This window comes from Pteropus medius, unplaced genomic scaffold, assembly GCF_902729225.1.
Source record: "Pteropus medius unplaced genomic scaffold, Ma_sr-lr_union100, whole genome shotgun sequence".
Lineage (NCBI taxonomy): Eukaryota > Metazoa > Chordata > Mammalia > Chiroptera > Pteropodidae > Pteropus > Pteropus medius.
The window spans coordinates 7,337,572-7,356,779 of record NW_024342467.1 but is presented as its reverse complement, the minus strand read 5'-3'; positions in this window follow the sequence as shown (position 1 = coordinate 7,356,779).

Genomic DNA, 19,208 nt, shown 5'->3' with positions numbered 1-19,208 from the left:
TCTGAGTTCAACCTGACATTTTACATGTAACAATTCAAACTCAAAATATGTAGCTTGACCATTTAGGGTTTTATATTCTTCCAGATCCTAAAGAACATGTGTAAAACAGGTACAATGTCAGGGTAAATAGGGGACAGTTACATGTTGGGGATGTGAAAAGATATGATGCCATCCATTGAAGCATTCCCAAGGGAATAGAAATCACACCATCCTTTTCCCAGGTGATCAGGGCTCACCATTTTCAAGATTAAGAGCAGAAATAGGTTGGAACTAATTAATAGACTTGGAAACATAGAGCAAAGAAAGATGAAGGAGAAACTGTGTCTCATGGAAAATTTTACGTTAAAAAGAATGAATCTAAAAGGTCTTGGCCTAGAATGGGGAACAAGGAATTTAACAAAATTGAAAATATATACATATATTTATATAAATTTATATGTAATTTACATATAATTTTATTATATTTGTCACATATAATCACATATATATGTATGTATATGTGTACACATATGTATACATGCAATTGGTCTGAAAATTCTCTTGAAGGAGAAAACCACCTTTTGTTGAATGAATGTGTTTGATTAGCTCCTGGAAGACTGGGTCTTCAGGGCTACGATACAGATCATGGATGTTGCCCTAGGTTTCATCGAGAGATAGACTGAAAACTAGTCCCAGAAAAAATATTTTAAAGGAAAGTGGGAGACAAATATAAATGTTTTTATGACTATATTAATAAGCTATACTTGTTTGATGTCATAGTTTTACCTGGTAGATGAGATAAAGGAGAGGAAGCTGTTACTAAAGGAGAAATAGGCATGAAGAAGGAAAATAATGAGTTTAATTTCAGACGAAGCAGGACTACCAGAGTTTTCAAAAACTTATGGGAGATGAAAATCTCCATTTATTTCTTCCATGCATCCATGCATCCATTCATTAATTGAATACAATTTTAACAAATGTCTATTAGTGCTTCCACTGTGCTATGCATGGAGGGTGAGTGGGTAGAGCAGTAAACAAGATAGGTTATGATCTATGTCCTCATGGGTCTCCCAATCTCAATAGTAGACCAGACGTGTAGACTATTCTTTAATGAAGCTTCACTATGAAAGTGAAAAATGGAAATACCTAGAAGGAATGACCAAGTTAATGATTTTTTTCTTGAAGATGAGAAAGATTTGACCATATTTATACCCTGTGAGGAAAGAGCTAGCAGAGAGAGGTTAAAATACAGAAGAAGGAATAAATGATAAAGTAAGGCCTAAAAGAACAAAAGAGGATCTGAATTTGATAATTCTCACATACATGGGAGAAAAGATGGTGGTAGGTAAAGGTGGTAGTTGCATCATTCAGTAGGTCAGCGTCTATTCCTGCAGTCATGTAGAAAGAATGACCTATGAAAAGTATCGGAGGGTAGAAGTCCTAGGGGTCGTTAGAGGAGAGCAGTGGAAGTTTTGACTAGCCTGTTGGGAAGTATGCAGAGCTGCCTAGTGTTTAAAATGTGTTGTTCTGGAATCAGAAAGGAATTGATTTGAAGTCTGATCTGGCTCCTCTATCTACTAATTATGACAAGGAGCAAATGGCTCAATGTCACCAATCCTAAATTTCTTCATCTGTAAGATGAAGTCGATAATAGTACCAGTCATGGGGTTGTTGTGAGGATTAAACGAGACAATGCTTGTAAAACATCCATCACAAGGAGTGTTCAATAAATATTAGCTATTAGTTATATTAATACAAGTAAAAACATTGATGGATTACTAGAGCTTTGGAGAGAATGTATATTGACACATGACATTTTTGAAAGGGTTTTCACATGGTATCAAATGAGCAACTGAAATTGGGTAGCCTATATTTGGAATGTCCTCATTCTCTACAGTTAGATAATTTTTTAGATCTACACTTTGAAGTCTGAATATAACAGGGGGGAAAAAAAGACAAATCATATAACTGACACAAAGTTGAGAATTTGCAGGCAGTGTTGGCCAAAGAAATTTTAAGGGTGCTAGTGAGAGAAGATTTGTCATCCACTGTGAGGTACATTGTCTGTCGAGAAACAAGTATAGTGGGCAAAAGTTGGATAAAATTTAAGAGAATTCAGGTATCTTTGAGTTGAAGGAAGGTAGAGAGAAAGTTAGAAGAAGCCATCTAAGAACTGAGGAATGGAAATAGTAAGAATGGAGAGTGAGAATAGTGACCCATGAGAGTTCCATGAGAGCCCTGCCCGTAAACAGTGTGCCTTCAAAAGCAGGAAGGACGGGTTGAAGGTCCAAAATGTAATTAACAAAACTAACATCATGAGGTCTATTTCTTAGCATCTCCTAACCATACTAGCTTCTGTAAACTCCCTGTATCCTATTCCACTGGAATTCAAGTGGCTTTCTCAGATGGCTCATGGTCCTTCTTTTTGGCTACCCAATGTTGGATCCTAGTCTCTCTCTACTGTGCAATCCTCCTATGAGTGTCCTCCTTTGGGACACTGCTGCAGCCATTGCTCTGGCACTAAGGTGTCAGTCAAACCCTTCATTTCAAATCCCCCTTTATAGCCCAGCCTTGTTCTTGATTAATTGCATTCCTACCTATGAGCATTTCTGCTCTCCACTGCCTCAGTCTGGCTGCTATGGTACCCCAAGCTGCCTGGAGATCACCACCAGTGGCTGATGCAATGTCTCCTTCTTCTGACTGGCTTTGGTTGAGGTAGACAGGAAGAATGCCAAAATTTTCATCCTTGTGTGTATCAATGAAAAAAAACCTCTGCTGATGACAGGAATGATTGGTGGAAGACACTAGCTATTATTGTATCACTTTGACAGTTGTATTTAGTAGGTTTGAATTTCGTAGTCATTACTCAAATGTGCAGGAATGATGATGAAAATCTTACTTTTGCCATTTCAGTATCTTAAACTCTTCTTTAAAATGTAATGTCTTTCAAGCAGTAGTTAAATAAAAAGTTTTTTCCTCCTCTTCTTCCTCCTCTTCAGTCTTCCCTTCTCTCCCCTAAGTGAATTAAGTTCCCTGGGGACTGATGTATCACCTGGTGTATGTGTGTGTTGAGTGTGAGGATAGGGAATACCTAGTTTAAAAGATGTTCTCTGGTTAGCTATCTCTTGTCCCATCTGGTCTTCAGGCATCATAACTTGACATTTGCTGTGGTTTAGCTGCCCTTACCTGGCCTTGAGGTATCATGAGCTGGCATGTGCTGCTGATATCCATGATGCCTGTTATGTTGTCTGGTCATAAGATCCTATGCATTCGGAGGTTCTCATCTTAATTTCAGGCCTTTTTCATCACCCTGCCCCTAGGCCTCTCAGCAATTCTATATATCTCTTGAGAACTCAAGGACACTTGGCTGTTTACCCCTCCCATGCTGAAACGTGTGGGACCTGAGAGTATGTCTTCAGGCTTTGCCTTCCAGACACTTCCTCCAGCTGTGGTCATCAAAGTCTTATAGCATCAATATTCCTGCAAAGCTTCTCTAAGAGACTCATATTCTTCTTCACTATTTTACTTGAATTCCTATTACTCAACCTATTTGAGTTTTCTAGCTAAGGCAAAATCTAAATCTTAGTCATGTTCTTTTCACCTTCTTCTTGACAGCTAGCTGAAATTTTATTCCTTTTCATAGTGGTAAGAAAGATGCCCTGACATTCAGTAGTAAATTCTTCCTATTTTATGGTTTGTAGTATAAACCATAGATTTTTAAACCATAAAAATTGTGACTTATTAATAGGTTATAAATCCATTTATGTTAAAATTAAATAAAATCAAACAGAATAGAAAACACTGTTCTGTTATGTAATAAGAGTAAGTATTGTTCTGTAAAACTTTTTTGTGTATGTGTGTTTACATGTATATGTGTATATGTCTTGCATGTTGGATCAAGATATAAAACATATTTACTTCTGTGAATTACTGTCCAAAAAATGTTTGAAAGACTCCAGTATAAACTCTGCTCAGCTCTCCAAACTCTGACTTTTTGGGACCTAAAATATTTTTCTCCTTCAAATTGTTCAGCTCTTGCAAATAAAAGTGCTTTGACCTATTGTTGGTCTATGCCATAAAATTTCAGAATAAGTGTTAGCTCTTTATTCCAGATTCTATTACATCTTGCTCTGAGTCAATGAATAGTGCTGAATTATTGAGTAAAGACACTTGTGAAAAGAAGGAAATGAGGGGAAAAAAAGAAACCTAGGACTTTAATCTTGGTAAAATTTCCTATCAAATGATCTCAGAATGTACGCCAACAATTAACTTCCCAAGCTACTTGAGTAGCATTAATAAAAATCCCAAAGCCAGGTTCTACCTCAATTGAGTCTAATTTTATGAGGCTGGGGTTTGGCTTGGACATCAGGGCTCTTAAAAGGTCCCTAGATATTTCTAATGTGCAGCCAATGTGGTGACTCATGGCCTAGAACTGCACTGTTCAATATACTAACCTCTACCTACATGTGAGTCTAAAGCACATGAAATGTTACTAGTCTGAATCAAGATTAGTAACACACTGGATTTCAAAGACTATAAAAATAATAATGCAAAATATTCATTAACAATTTTTACATTGATTATATGTTAAAATGTTCATAATTTGGATATATTGGGTTAAAAATTTACTTTAATTTATTTATATTTTTACTTATTGAAATGTGGTTACTAGAATTCAGAATTACACATGTAACTCATGTTATGTTTCTATTGGACAGTGCTGGTCTGGAGTTTCTTACATGTTTCCAGCCTAATGTCCAAATTGGTCCAAGGACTGCAATTGAGCTGAACCTGGGGTAGGCCAGCTATGGAAGCAAAGGGCTTGTGGCCAAAAATACCTTTCTTTTATACAGACTTTATTTAGTCATAAAATAAAAGAATGTCAAGGCTAAAGAGGACATTGAAATTTATCCAGGTTAACTCCTTCATTTTATAGTAGGAATTGAGACTAAAGAAACGATTACTCGCCAACACAAGAATTCAAACTAATTCAATGAGATTGCTTTTCTCATAATACTGAAAAGAAGACTGTGAGGGAGGAAATTTGAGCTCAGAATACAACAGGGCAAATAAGATAATTGGGAATGGTGAATACTTTGGAGAATCGGATGGGCCTCAGAGAGGTCCTACAAATGGCACTTAGGGCAGGAAGAAGACATTGTGAATCTGAGTGGACCAGGAGGAGATAGTAGAGGAAAAAAAGATACTAAAAGGGAATTGTGCCTTTTATTTCAAAATTTTGCTCCTTTCAGGGAAATAAGGGAAAGAAAACTAGACTTCCTTTTTTGCAGTTCTCATAAGTCTGACTAATACTATAGTATTAAAGTTTAGTGCTTCTGAAAGTTAAATAGGCTTTTAAAAATTAAGAATTGCCCATGTAGAACACTGCCTGCTAAATGGAAAATTCTCTACAAAACTTAGCTATAAACAGCACCTGGATTTTCTAAATGGTAGCACATGGAATAAATCTGGACAAAATTAAGCGTATAATACACTCAGAGGGTGATAGCTTTATAGCTTAGAGTTTTTGCAACTTTGATGGCTAACATGCTTGAGTTGGATACTTTAGACAGGAAGGAAAGTGTTCATTTTCCCTTCATAGACCAGAATCTGTCCTGATGGGCAGTTTAAAGAATCAAGAGAGTAAAATGGGCCTAGAACTCTGATTGTAACTTTTTGACAGCCAATAATTTTTAAAAATAAATTGTTTCATGTATTTTGAGAAAGGTTTGTTTCTCCTATCACTTCCTTATATTAGATTGTTGATCATTTAAAACCAGTTTTCTATGTGCAACATGTAGCAAATGCTAGATTCCTCTTTAAGGTGAGACATTCTGCTTTGGGAAATAAAAACAGAACTTCAATAAGGTGGTTAAAAGAAACTCTAGCCAGCAAAGGGGACCATATGAAGAAATAATTTTGAATTGATATTCTTCTCCAAATGTTATTGGTGTGCTCTCTTGCGCGCGCTCGCTCTCTCTCTCTCTCTCTCTCTCACACACACACACACACACACACACACACAATCTTTGTGAGAAGGCCCAAATTTGATTGAAAATTTTAATAAGAGAAAAGTCTAAGATTAATGTGTTCAGTCAATAAGTTTGTAGACGCTGAGGTCTTCCTTATATCTTGGGGACTTTATTCTTCCCAGTTTTATAAACCAAGATCCACTGCCCAGAACTTTGAAAATAAGATTGCTTTCTGATTGAGTCCCAGAAATGTTTCTTCATGTGGTATAGTTCATTTAAAACCCTAAGGATTAATTTATCTACTTTTCTCAACTTCTTATAGCAGTGGTTCCATATGATCAACTGAGTATATAGTCAATTGCCTCTTTTCAAAAAGAAACACTTTATTGCCCCCAAATTATAGATCTGTGAGCTTAACAGATTGTTCTTTTCAAATGTAAACTAATTTCTTTCTTGATTAAAAAATAAGTTTGTGATTATCAGAGTTTATTAGGATCTAGAGTTGAGGCATAGAGAAGCAACTGCAAGATGAGCAGAAGATACTCTTGTAAACCGGCATCACTAAACCTCACCGAAAACTTTGGAAAACTTTGGCAATTATGCAGTTTGTTGTATAGCAAATTCCTAGCAAGGCTTTTACAGTTCCTGATTCATAAGAAGTTTTTACTTTAAACAAATTTTATAATGTATACAAATCTAAGTTATTACAATAACATTGGTCCAATTTGGTAAGTATGTTATAATAATTCATAACATTGCTAAGTAATTCTTTAGTTAAACATTATCACTTTTATTTGATTTGGTAAAACAGTAACACTTTTACTGTGATTGTTAACGAAACTCTTGGTTTTTAACTGAATACACAGTCACCTAAAATAAAGACTATATTTCTCAGCTGCCCATGTAGCCTGGTATGGACACTAAATAAGCTCCATTTAATGGGATAAAAGTAGAAGTGATGAGCACAACTTTTAGGAAGCATTAATAAAATGAGAGAGTATAGTGGGTTAAATTGTTATTCCTCAAAAGATATGTTCACCTGGAAACTGTAAATGTAACCTTTTTTGGAAAAAGAGTCTTTGCAGATATAATTAAGTGAAGGACCCTAAGACAAGATCATCCCAAATCCAATGACAAGTGTTCTTTAAGAGAAAGTCATAAGGACATTTGAGACCAAGAGATACAAAGGGGAGATGGCAATCAGAAGACAGAGATTGGAGTTACACAGCACAGGCAAAGGACTCCTTGGAGTTATCAGAAGCTAGAAGAGGCAAGGAAGGATTCTGCAATATCTTTTTTTAACACCTACAGCACCTGGTATTCCCAGATGATCTCCCATCCAAGTACTACCCAGGCTCGACCCTGCTTGTCTTCCAAGATCGGGCACGTTCAGGGTCCATTTTTCTCTTGCTATCCATTTTTCTCTTGCTAGAACTAAAAAATGTAGAACTAAAAAATTGTGAAGTGTAGCAAGTTAATTAGGTGGGAAGCGATTGGAGTTATTCTGCATATCCCATTGTTAGGGTCCTTACAAATATAAAATAAAATCAACACTTCATACAGATGTGGTTTTGGGTGATTGAGTTGGAAGAAGCATAGTTTTTAATTGGGCAGCCTGAGTATTTTGGTCATTGATGACCCAATTATATTCTAGCTTTGGCTATTTCTATCAATGAGATGCAAAGAAACACAAATATGAGTCCTTTTCTTTTTCTGTAGGGTATTTTTCCTTCAATAGATCAATACTATTACATGATTTCAGAAAATTCAGTCTTGAACATCCTTGATACTTTTGAAAATTGTTCATGAAAAAATTATTCATACTAAATTCTATTCTGCATAATAGAAACACAACCTTGACATAGAACTGTTGCATGATTTGAGGATTATATTCCTCAAAAAAATTGGTTAAAACATTCATCTTTATTCTTTTTTTGCTTCATCTCATCAACTTAATGAAACCAAGAATGACAAGATACATGAAAAACCTGCATCTCAAGCTATGATTTTATTCCTAAAATCAAATCTATTTTTAACAGCTATTGAGAGCCAGGGACTAATTTTTACACAAAATTATGCATTCATGAAAAAACTGTGAATGAATCTACTGCTCATTAAACGAACATAAGTAAGTGATGGAGTAAACTGCCACCTAGAGTTGAGATTTTAATTCAGTTAAACATGTAATATAAAAATGATTCTATCTATCTGAGATCATTTACTGTCTCATTATTTACATGTACACAGGAGTCCTTTACTTTTGAAAGTTAATGTCTCTATATATCTCGGAGTTGTGCCAAAAAAGAAAGGAGGAGGTAATATTTTTATGAGGAAAATACATGATTACTAGAAGTAAAATATTTTGATATTTATTGGCTATAGTTAAAAAAATGAGGCTTAGGGAAATATATTTAATGTATGAACATATATTAGTGCTCCAATGTAACAAAAAGTAAAATTATTTAGAACGTCTTATGTTATAAATCCCTGGAACAAAAATCTATTTAGCCCAACTCTTCCATTCATAACCTATTCAATTTCCTGCCTCACTTACAGCCACACTGGGGGCCAAAGACTTCTACTGCATGCCAAGATCACTGTCAAAATCCGAGTGAACTATTTAGATTTAAATATAACAGTTATTTGTTCTAAGATCTGGAAAGCTGATATTTTCACTTCCCTCACTAGATTGCTCTAAAATCACACTCTTGTCAGAACCCCTGAAATTAATACCATTTGGGTGATTGAGTTGGAAGAAGCATAGTTTTTAATTGGGCAGCCATAATAGAACTTAGCTGGCTTAATGAATTGTAAACAGTACTTTCTCATTCTAAATTTATACATGCCCACGAGTGTGAAAAGGATTTCTACATCCTAACAACTCATATGTAGCGCAAGCTGTAACTCTGCGTGTGTCATACTGTGAGTATGAGTTTTCTGAGTGAAAAGCAGAGAGTATCTGTGAGATAAGGGTTTAGAAGTAAAGTATATAACTCTTCGCTAGCACAATTCTTCGATTATGTGTTCATCACCTGACTACCCTCATTTTTCAACCTTGACCACGTACCTAATTTATCTTTAAGTCTGTTGGTGCATGGAAAATAGATTATGACTCTTCTGCTTCACATGATGTCCCACCTCTTTCTCCTACTCAGTACTTCCTCATTCTTATTTTCCCCACCCGCTTTCCTAGCGCACATTTATATTATCCTTATTTTTATCCATAAAATTTGTTTTCATCACTCATTCTCCCTTTATTTCCATTATTCTATGTGCTTTGCAGGATCTATTACTTTAAAAAACTTCGTGAACTAGGTGTTATTATTGTTCCCATTTTGAAGATAAGGAAACTTATGCATGAAAAGCTTAAGTAACTTTTCCAAGGGAACATAGGCAGTAAATAGTTAATTCGAACCCCAAAAGGTTAAGCTCCAGAGTCCACAGACTCAATCACTAGGCTCTACTGCTTCCGCACCTCAGCACTTAACTTCCCTATCTACTTCCACGGCACACGAGCCATGAATCTCTAAAGACATCAGAAAACCTAGGTTTACGTTGCTTTAAGAAGGGACTGAGAAAGTCAGCTCGCCTCAGACTGTTGCAGTAAAAAAGCACAATGAATCCAGGCAACACTGCTGTAAATAGAAGAATGGCAGAAAGGATTTGGAATCAGACAGACTGGGATTTGATTTCAGGCTGTACCATCTGTGTGACTAGGTGTGGTTATTTGTCCTTTCAAGTTCCTCTTGTGTAAAAATATGTGTCTATCTTTAGCCTATGTTATGATTCTAATACAAAGTCAAGTCTCTTTCTTTTCTTCCCCCTTTCTACTCCCAGTCATGTCTCTTCCAATCTACTACTGTCTTTTGGCTGGCTGCTCTCTGAACTGGTAAAGATTTGGGGCTCAGACTCTATCCTTTCCCCTCTAATCTCTCCTAATTAATCACTCTTGTAATTTTTGACTCTTGTCAACATCTTGACTGGCTATTTTTTAAAATAAACTCACTAGAAGTAATAAGTAAACCCCTAGAGAAGAAATTTTCTATAGGAAATAAGCGATAACTGGGAAAACTGCAGGTCAATGCAAGGTGCCTAGAAGAAATTTCATAGCTCTCATAAAACTATATCATTGAGACAGCTGTTTCGTTTATACAATGGAAAGTTAGGCAAATATACACATACATTCTACTATCTATCCATTAGTGTATCAATTAGTATACACAGTCTATGTATATATGTGTATATATATGTATATATATGTGTGTACATGTATATGTGTATATATATATGATACAGGTCATAGATTTGGGGGGAATATTAGGTGAGATAATACAAGTCAAATGATTAGCATAGAACCTGGCTTACTGTAAATGTTCAATAAGTATTAGCTATTGTTTTGTTACAAGTGAGTCTACCACTTGATTAGTAAATGCCTGATTAATACTCTACACAAATAAAATAGGACATGCACACTTGAGAAGTGGATGCACCTTCACTTTCAAAATTGTGTCTTTTCAGATTTATATAATAGATTATACTGCTCACACACCACCAATTGTAATTTACTTGAATTTTGATCTATATTAGCTTTTTTTTTTTATACTGTAGGCTTTCAGAATATATCCTATAAGGGGAAACTTAAAGCAATGCCAATATTGCTTCCAAAATATAGATCAGAACATTTGTATATATTAATACATTTGAGAACACTGAAAATATGCTATAAGAGAGTGCATGTTCAATGTGTTCAGCAAACAAAAAAATATTTTCCCAGGGGATTATTTTGTTGTGTATTATTGCCTAATGTCATATCCTACCTAGCATGAGCAAAGAAAAAAACCTGGGAACTGATCTGGTCACTAAATGGGCCTATGGCAGAGTGGCTGGTTCTGTCTGAATTCTTGGAAGTGGCATAAAACATGGCAGAAGTTTCAAGAGCAGTTGTATGACAAAAAATGCATACTTACAATTGTTGCAGAGGAAAAAATGTCAAATCCCCTATGTCCTTGATAGAAGTTGAATTGCAAAATAAATGGGGCAACTAAATACTGTCAACAAGGGTGATCAGGAAAAATATGAATTCACATTATATTCACATATAGTTTACCTTCCAAAGTAACTATTTTTATTAATCCTGTCACACATACGAAGATTTTGCCCCAAGTGTGTTGACACCTTATGGCATTGTTCTGCGAATGAGACCTACAGGGAAATTGTAGGTGTCATAAAAAGATGTAGAGAAGCAGAGTTCGGTGCCACAGGAGTATTCAGGAATACTGCTAGACCCATGAGCCATTAAGGTTATTGAGTGACCCTGGCCACATTAATAAACTCCATGACTGCATTTCCTTATCTATAAGACAGGGATAGTAATAAACCGGTGACATACGGTTGTCCAGAGAATTTAAAAAGATAATACATGAAATAACATTTCGAACAGTTCCAGAACATAGCCTTTGCTCACTGGATGCTAGATATCATCATCATAATTTGCATTGAAATTTTAAAATGGGCCATCTGAGTACGTTTTCCCTGGGAGCCTCTTCCAGTGATCGTCACTGAAAATTTCCAAAGCATTTCAGCTTTGTCATGGAATGATCATAACTTTACCATTTTTTTTTAGCCTGAGATCATTAAAGACGTAGAGTAGAGAGTACTTAAGTACTAGGGAAAGGAAGCCAATAATTATATCTTCTTTACATTTACCCAAGTCTAAAGATTTAAGAATCATGTTGTTTTTGTCAGCACAGCTCCCAAGGAAGTTATGCTAGTTCTTCGTGTTTGAGAAGAGGTTCATATTTTCAAAGCAACTACAAATTTTAATTAAGCAACATCCTTATGAAGCAAGTCAGAACCTTCATCTTTCAGAGCAGGTAAACAGGACACAATGAAGTAAAATAATAATTTGCCTTAAGTCATAAACTAGCTCATAATTTGTATTGACTTCCTGTTAGTCAGCTAGTCTGTGGTTCAATCTGATAGGCCAAGCTACAACAAACAAAATATCAAAATACTCATTTGTATATTGTTATATTTAGCAAGTCATCCATATAACCTTTACTTCATAAATCTGAACTTTGCATTGCATGTTTTCTCTGCCTGAGATGATCTTCCTTCCTTAACATCCTTATTTTTCTAGCTAATTTCTACTCATGCTTTATAACTTAACTCATGCATAGTCTCCTCTAAGAAGCCTTTCCTGCCTTGCTGCCAGATTTAGAGTCTCCTTTTCATTGTTCATATAGCACTCTGGATCTCACAGCCTATTGCTATTATGGAACTCACTATACTCTATTGTGACAATACGCTGTTTAAGGAAAAAGAAAGTCTCCTTTTGTTTTTACATTCTCTAGCACAATACGTAGCACATGGTGTTTGCTCAACAAACATTTTTGAATGAAGACTATAAATGACATATATATTAGTTAAGATAGGAGGAGATATGTCATAAGAACAAACATAGCCTCAGTTTAGTTCTCATTTAGTAGAAACGTCCAAAACAGATCAGGAGGCTCTGCCCTAACAACTCCAGGATACAGGCTGTTGTGAGGCTGAATAGTCCAAAGCAGGTAGACTTCCAGGTTGCCAAGACAGGAGAAGAGAATGCTGGAGGATCGCACACTGGAAATTAAATTTACCTGTGCTAGTAATTTCCACCCAAAAATCACTTACTAGAATGACTCACGTAGCATCTAAGATAGACAATATCTTTCCCTGGCTTATCCACTTAAACCCCAGTCTGTGAGCATTCAATGGCCAGTACCCATGGCTCTTCTTCAGCAGCCTGCCTTTGAGCTACTGGAACTTCTTGGCACAGAAAGTCAGAAATGCTTGGCATTCACACAAAGATACCCTCGAGTGGCTGTTGATTAGTGACTGTTTTGTGCAGGAGTATGAACTCAACTCACTTTCCTCAGCTGAGGACAACTCGAAGGAACCACTTAGCCTCTAGTATTCTCCTTTGGGATAGGGCTAGAGCCTGCTTCCTCTGGGACTTTTGCCTGAGCTTCTACTCTTGACTTTTTTCTCATTCCTGTTTTGTACTCTTCATTCTTTACCAATATCCCTTAAGAACATTCCTTTCTCTTTTTTTCAGATTCTTTTTGTTTTTATTAGATATGCATTTTTTAAAGTTCACTGTCGCTGAAAGTGTTTATTGCAAAATAGAAAAGTGTTATGAAATAACAAATAGTAATAGGTTTCCACCACATGATAAACAATAAAATCACTGCAGTGAGAACATTGAGAGCTCTCTCTGTACATAGTCCACATACTGCTTATCTGTTATTTACCATGGACCCCAGATAACAGCCTGAAAAGCTTCTTTACTACCACCTAACACAGGAGTGAGCCATTCCCAACCATTTCCAGGGCAAGTGCCCTAAATGCTGATTTGAGAGGGAAAATTTTTTTCTGTTCATGACTTTTTCTATTTTATTTTTTATTGAGATAAGATTCATTTGTAACATTATATAAATTTCAGGTGTACAATATTATAATTTGATATCTGTATACTCTGTTTTGTGCTCACCAGCCAAAGTCTATCTTCCTTCTAAGAACATGTTCCTACTAAATCACTTTCACACACATTCTTGTCTTAGAGACTGAACTTGGGGAAATGGACCTAAGATAGTGTCACCTAACTAACGGGTGGGCGGAGAAGTGTAATGAATGCTGTTTCCAGAAAGAGAACTGATATAGGTGAGAACTGATATAGTCAATCACTGAGTAATGAAAAGCAATTTGGTGATTAAACTAAGGACTAAATGACATAGCTTAAGCTATCTAACTCTATCAATAAGGACTGGACATGGGGAAGAAGGAAGACAGGATTGTATGGGGAAATGATCACTGGGAAGAGTGACTTCTCTGTTGAGTAGGATGTTTAGGAAGCCAGGGCAGTAGCCCAAAATACAGAGTTGAAAGAAGCCCTAGGCTTCTAACGTATGTCACTATTTGAGGAGAGATAATTGTGCAGTAATAATAGAGATGAAAGGCAATACAAGGAGTCTATGTCACATCAGGGTGTAAACCGTAGATAGAGAGAAATGTAAATACTAGAAGAAGTCAATTGGATATCAGTCTGATTCTGGGATATTATTTCACAATCGTCTTCAGTCAATAAAAAATGGTGTGAGGATTTGGGAAATAGAATGCAGCCTCTTGGTGGAAAGATGGTAGTAAATTTTATTCAGTCTCTTGATATTAAGAAAGCAGGCTAGAGGCTCTAGTCTTAGTGGATTGCCAGGTAGGGAAACAAAGGCAGACTGCCAGTTGTATGAGTGAGAAACACTGGGAGGGGTAGAGGCAGGCTGCACTCGATGGGCAGATATCTGCCCAGGGTACATAAATACCCTGGGATACTAATCTTGTAGTTGGAGTATTCATCCCAGATTCCTCTGGCTGATTTTCCTTGATCTGGTAAGGCTACACTAAAGCTCCTATTGAATGGAAACTCCTTCAGCAATAAAGACCGAGAAGCTGAATATTTTCTATTAAGGCCTCTGTATTTTGAGTCATAGAGGAGCTTTCCATACACCCATGTTCTAAATGAATTCACCCACGTTTTCCTCTAATAGTTACGTAATTTAATATTTTACTTTTCTATGGGTAAGGTATGCATCTAATTTTGTTTTTTCCAAAAATTCTATATATTCAAATACAATTTTTCAAAGTCCATGCCCCTCCTCCCAGTGATTTAAATTGTCGCCACATTTACAAAATTCTGTATGTACTTCGATTTATTTTTGGACTCAGCATTCTGTTGCATTTGTCTCTCTATTCAGGCATTTACGCTCTACTTTTTAAATTATAAAGTGTTTTAGTATGTTTTATATCACATAAGGGTAGTCCTCACTCATTAGATTTTCCTTAGAGTTTCCCTAGCTATTCTTGCAAGTTTATTTTTCCACGTGAACTTTAGGATGAACCTATGATCATCAAAACACAAAAGCAAAACAAACAACTTCAGGGTATGTTTTGGGGGAATGACATTAAATTTATATATTAACTTGGAGACAATTAGCATCTTTATGACATTGAGTTATTCTATCTAACAGCAAGAGATGTCTTTTCATTTCTTCAGGTCTACTGTCTGAATTTGAGTATTTTAAAATTTTCTTTATATAGGTTAAGCACATTTTTTGTTAAGATCACTTCTAAATATTTATCTTTTTGTTGCTACAAATATGTTTTCTTCAATTATATAATTTAAGTGTTTATTTTTCTATCTGTTAAAGCTATTAATTTTTATATGTCTATTTAATATCTACTACCTTATTAATTTTTTTTCTTATTTGTATTAGTCTTAGCATTAATTCTTTTTTGTGTTCTGGGTATCATATGTCATTAGACATAGTTTTACTCTTTCTTTTTCAATTCTTATACTTCTGCTTATTCTATCTTGTATGATTGAATTGGCCAATACCTCTGGTCTAGGTTTAGTAGCAATGGAGTTAATAGTCATTCTTGTTTTGTTCCTGATTTTGGTGGGAATGCTTTTAGTAGTTCTCTATATATTCATCATATTATGGAAAGACATGTCAATTTATAGAGCTTTTTAAACATATCTAGGCCTGTGTACGGAGTGGGGCCTTAATATCTGTTTTAGAGAAACTTCAAAAGTGATTCTAATATAAAATCTCACTTTAGAATATTCTCCATAACAATATAAGGTATAAGTAAGTAAATTAATCAATTGGACAAACATTAGAGTCACACTTTGTATAGGACCTATGGATACAAAGACAGGCTTCTTTCCTTCAAGGCTCTCAATTTAGGAAAGGAGAAAGACCTACAAATTAATGATTGCATATGATATAATTATTGCCTTATAGAAAGTGTTTCATTAGTAGATGCTGAAAGCTGTCTTTATCTAGAGAGTTCATAAAATATTTACTCATAAGTTTTACCAAATCGAATCTTATAATACTATCTATTAATCTCTGCTTTATAAGTTAATTCAAAATTGGACTTCACCAACAATCACTGACTAAACACATTATGATGTCCCACAGAAATTCTAGATTTCCTTCCCTGCTTCTATTTCATTCCACACATTATTTTCAAATTTTAGCTGTACTGATTATGGCAAGCAATCTAACTCCTTTGTCAATTTCTGGTGTTTTTATAATTATTTTACCATCAAAGACCAATCAGTTGTTTATTAAACAAAGTTATGCAAATAAATATTTTTGAAAGTGAAAGAATTCTTTTATTTTCATTTAAGGATTCACACTAATATTTTAAATATTCTGTACCTACTCCAACTTTGAGACCCATATTTTTCCTCTCAGTGACAACTGACTTCATTTTTTTTTAATTTCTCAGCTTCTTTCAAATTTAGTGGAGAGTAAAAAAGATGGTCCAAATGTTTGGGGTGAGGGATAGAAGTAGAGCTTTTGGAAGAAGAAATGAAATTTTGAACCTAAAATGGGCTATAGAATTTTAAAAATTAGACATATTAGAGTAAACTTTCAACCTCCTATGTACTTCAGCTTGAAGTGGTACAACATATGGATGTCTTTCTCCTTCTTGCAAGCTCCTTCTTTCTTTGTTTGGCCTGAGTTACCTTCAGTTTGGGAATTACTCATCAATTGGAAAAGACAGAGAGGTCAAGATATAGTATGAGAAGAGAAAATACAAAGGTGGCTGCTTAGAACTAATTCTAGATGCTGTATTTCAGGAGAGACTAGTAAAGAGGGTTTTAAGATTTTTTTTCTAGTTTACTAATTCCTGTTTATTAGAATGGAATAAGAGCAAGGGACTCAGGGTAGAAGTTCTTTTTAAAAACAAAGATAATTAATTTGGCTAGGCTGTTATCTTGTAGGAACAAGCTTGCAAATGAGAAATGGGTGGAAAGAGAAACATAGTAGAAGACAATCCAGTAGGCATGTAGCAGAAATCCTGTCAGCTATGGAAGATGTTACATTATTTGCCCTTCTTCTGGAAATGCCAATATAAGTGTCATTGTTGGTTAGTTTTTGCCATTTATTTTTGGCTTTTTATATATGGGGCAGGGGAACTAATGCAGCACTTCACAAGGTAAGTATAATAAGCATATCAATGAACTGTGCGTATTATCTGCTCACAATTTTCTCCCTGACAGAAAATGTCCTAACTCTTTATCAGTGCTGTATGCGTGAGTATGTGGTGTTTTGTATGCTCCTCAGTATCTATAAAGCCTTTGGTGTGAGGAGTTGCCACATCGATCCATAGGTCATTTACTTTGACTTTTTCGACTCCGTGTATACGTCATGTAAAATAACAACTTAAACAGGTGCCAAGCTCAATTTTACAGAATTATTTTAGTTTAAGTTACTAATTTTGTTATCAGGGTAAGACATCTTATGTAAGAAATAAATGATATCAATAAGTAATAACAAGTGATTACAAATGATATCAATAAGTAATGATAAAGAATAACAAGTTACATAGTTCTTGTTTCAAACCAGATTTCTTTGTACGTAAATTTTCCTTCTTGGGGCTGAACACCTAGAGCCGTGTTAATTTGCACTTTTAGTATAATAAATTATCATGAAAGTCTGAATTCTCTAGTCTTGAATATGCGGGGACCAATTCCTGAATCTTATTGTACCCAAACCTTTCTTTTATCTATATGTTAAAGAACAGCAAAATAATGTTTCTGTTTGGTGATCAGGGCCTTCATAGCTTTCTGTGTCATGCTTATCTATCAATCCATTTGTATGCAGGTTTGGATTAACATCATAGCCAATCCCATAAGAAGTATTTGTGAAGACAATTATAGATTCTGAGACTGTGAGCTAGCCTTAAAGGTCAGACTAGCCCAACTACCCATTAAATAGTTATAACCTACTGTGGCCTTAGAACTAAAAATAGAATTTGTTTCTGTGCATTGATTAATCATTCTCATCTGATAACTTGATGGTTTATATGACTTAGGGAAGCAACACTAAATTTCAATTAGGAGTAAAGTTTAACTATTATAAATTTTTCCTAAAATGATCCAGTTAATTGATAACTTTAGCTCCTGAGTTCTCATTACTAGACTTACCAATTAACCTGATAGTCTAGTTATATTCAGTATAAGCCTTACACATTGTTCATTCACTTCGGCCTTAAGAGGATATTTATGATGTTGTCTATTGACTCCAATTACAAGTGTTTTTCTTTCTTTAAAAACTTAAATATACCACATTTTAATTTTCAAACAGATTAGTTTCAAAGAAATCTTTACTATATTACTTTATTGTGTCTGTTATATTTCAAATGAGATTTAAATAATTCCTTTTGGTGCAATAGGTACAATCAACCAAAAACTCTTACAAAGGCTACAAAATATTGCTTCAGTTAGGTGAGCGGAAACTGCACAGCCTCTGTGTCATGCTTATTCAAGCGATAAATTACTTTTTTAGACAAAAATCTTCCTCTGAAATTGCTTCAGCTTTTTCCAAAGTAAAAGGTATTGAATCCATAGTATGGGAACACTTTATTTTGCTTTTTATCAAATACAATTATTTTCCATGTGATAGCTAACATCCCAAGAGAATAAGATGGGTTTCTTATATTATACTGTTTTCTCAGTCATATTGAGTTCAGTTTTAATTTGTCCCAATAAAGATTCTTCACACCCTAGTACTTAATTCTTTGTCCTCTCAACCCAGAAGCTGTTTTGAATCTTAATCTTTAAACATCTGAGATATATTTATCAAATTTGAATTTATTATAAATTTGAGATTATTTCCTTGAAAGTTATTTCTAAATATAGATAAAAGTTATTTTTTAAAGTTTTGATAGAATATAGATACTTGTTTTTTATTATGTTCTTCTTCCTTGAAGTTTCATAAGTCAAGTGAATAACAAGTGCTTCCCATTTTAGCCTCTCTTGAGAAATATGCTAACGATATCACACATATACAAATAGGCTAGGATGTGAAGAAAGTAAAAACAAGAAAGGAATTAAATGACTATTAAGTGCCTTTGGGATTACAAACTCTTAGGAAGCCTTAAAATCTAGGTTAAAAACATCAAGCAAAGACAGACTCAAATGCCTACTCAGGTTGACTATAATCACCTCTAGGTTGATGTGGAAAATGCTCAGCAATTTCTGACACAGAAAGCCATCTGTTTAGTTTATTTTGATTCACATTAGCTTAGGTCAGCTCTTGTGAGTTTATCGTCTTTTAGTGACTCTTTGGGAAGCTACGAATCCTGTTGCTGGGGGGATAATGCGCTTAAACACAAACAAAATCTTGCATACAATTTCAGGCAGTTTTC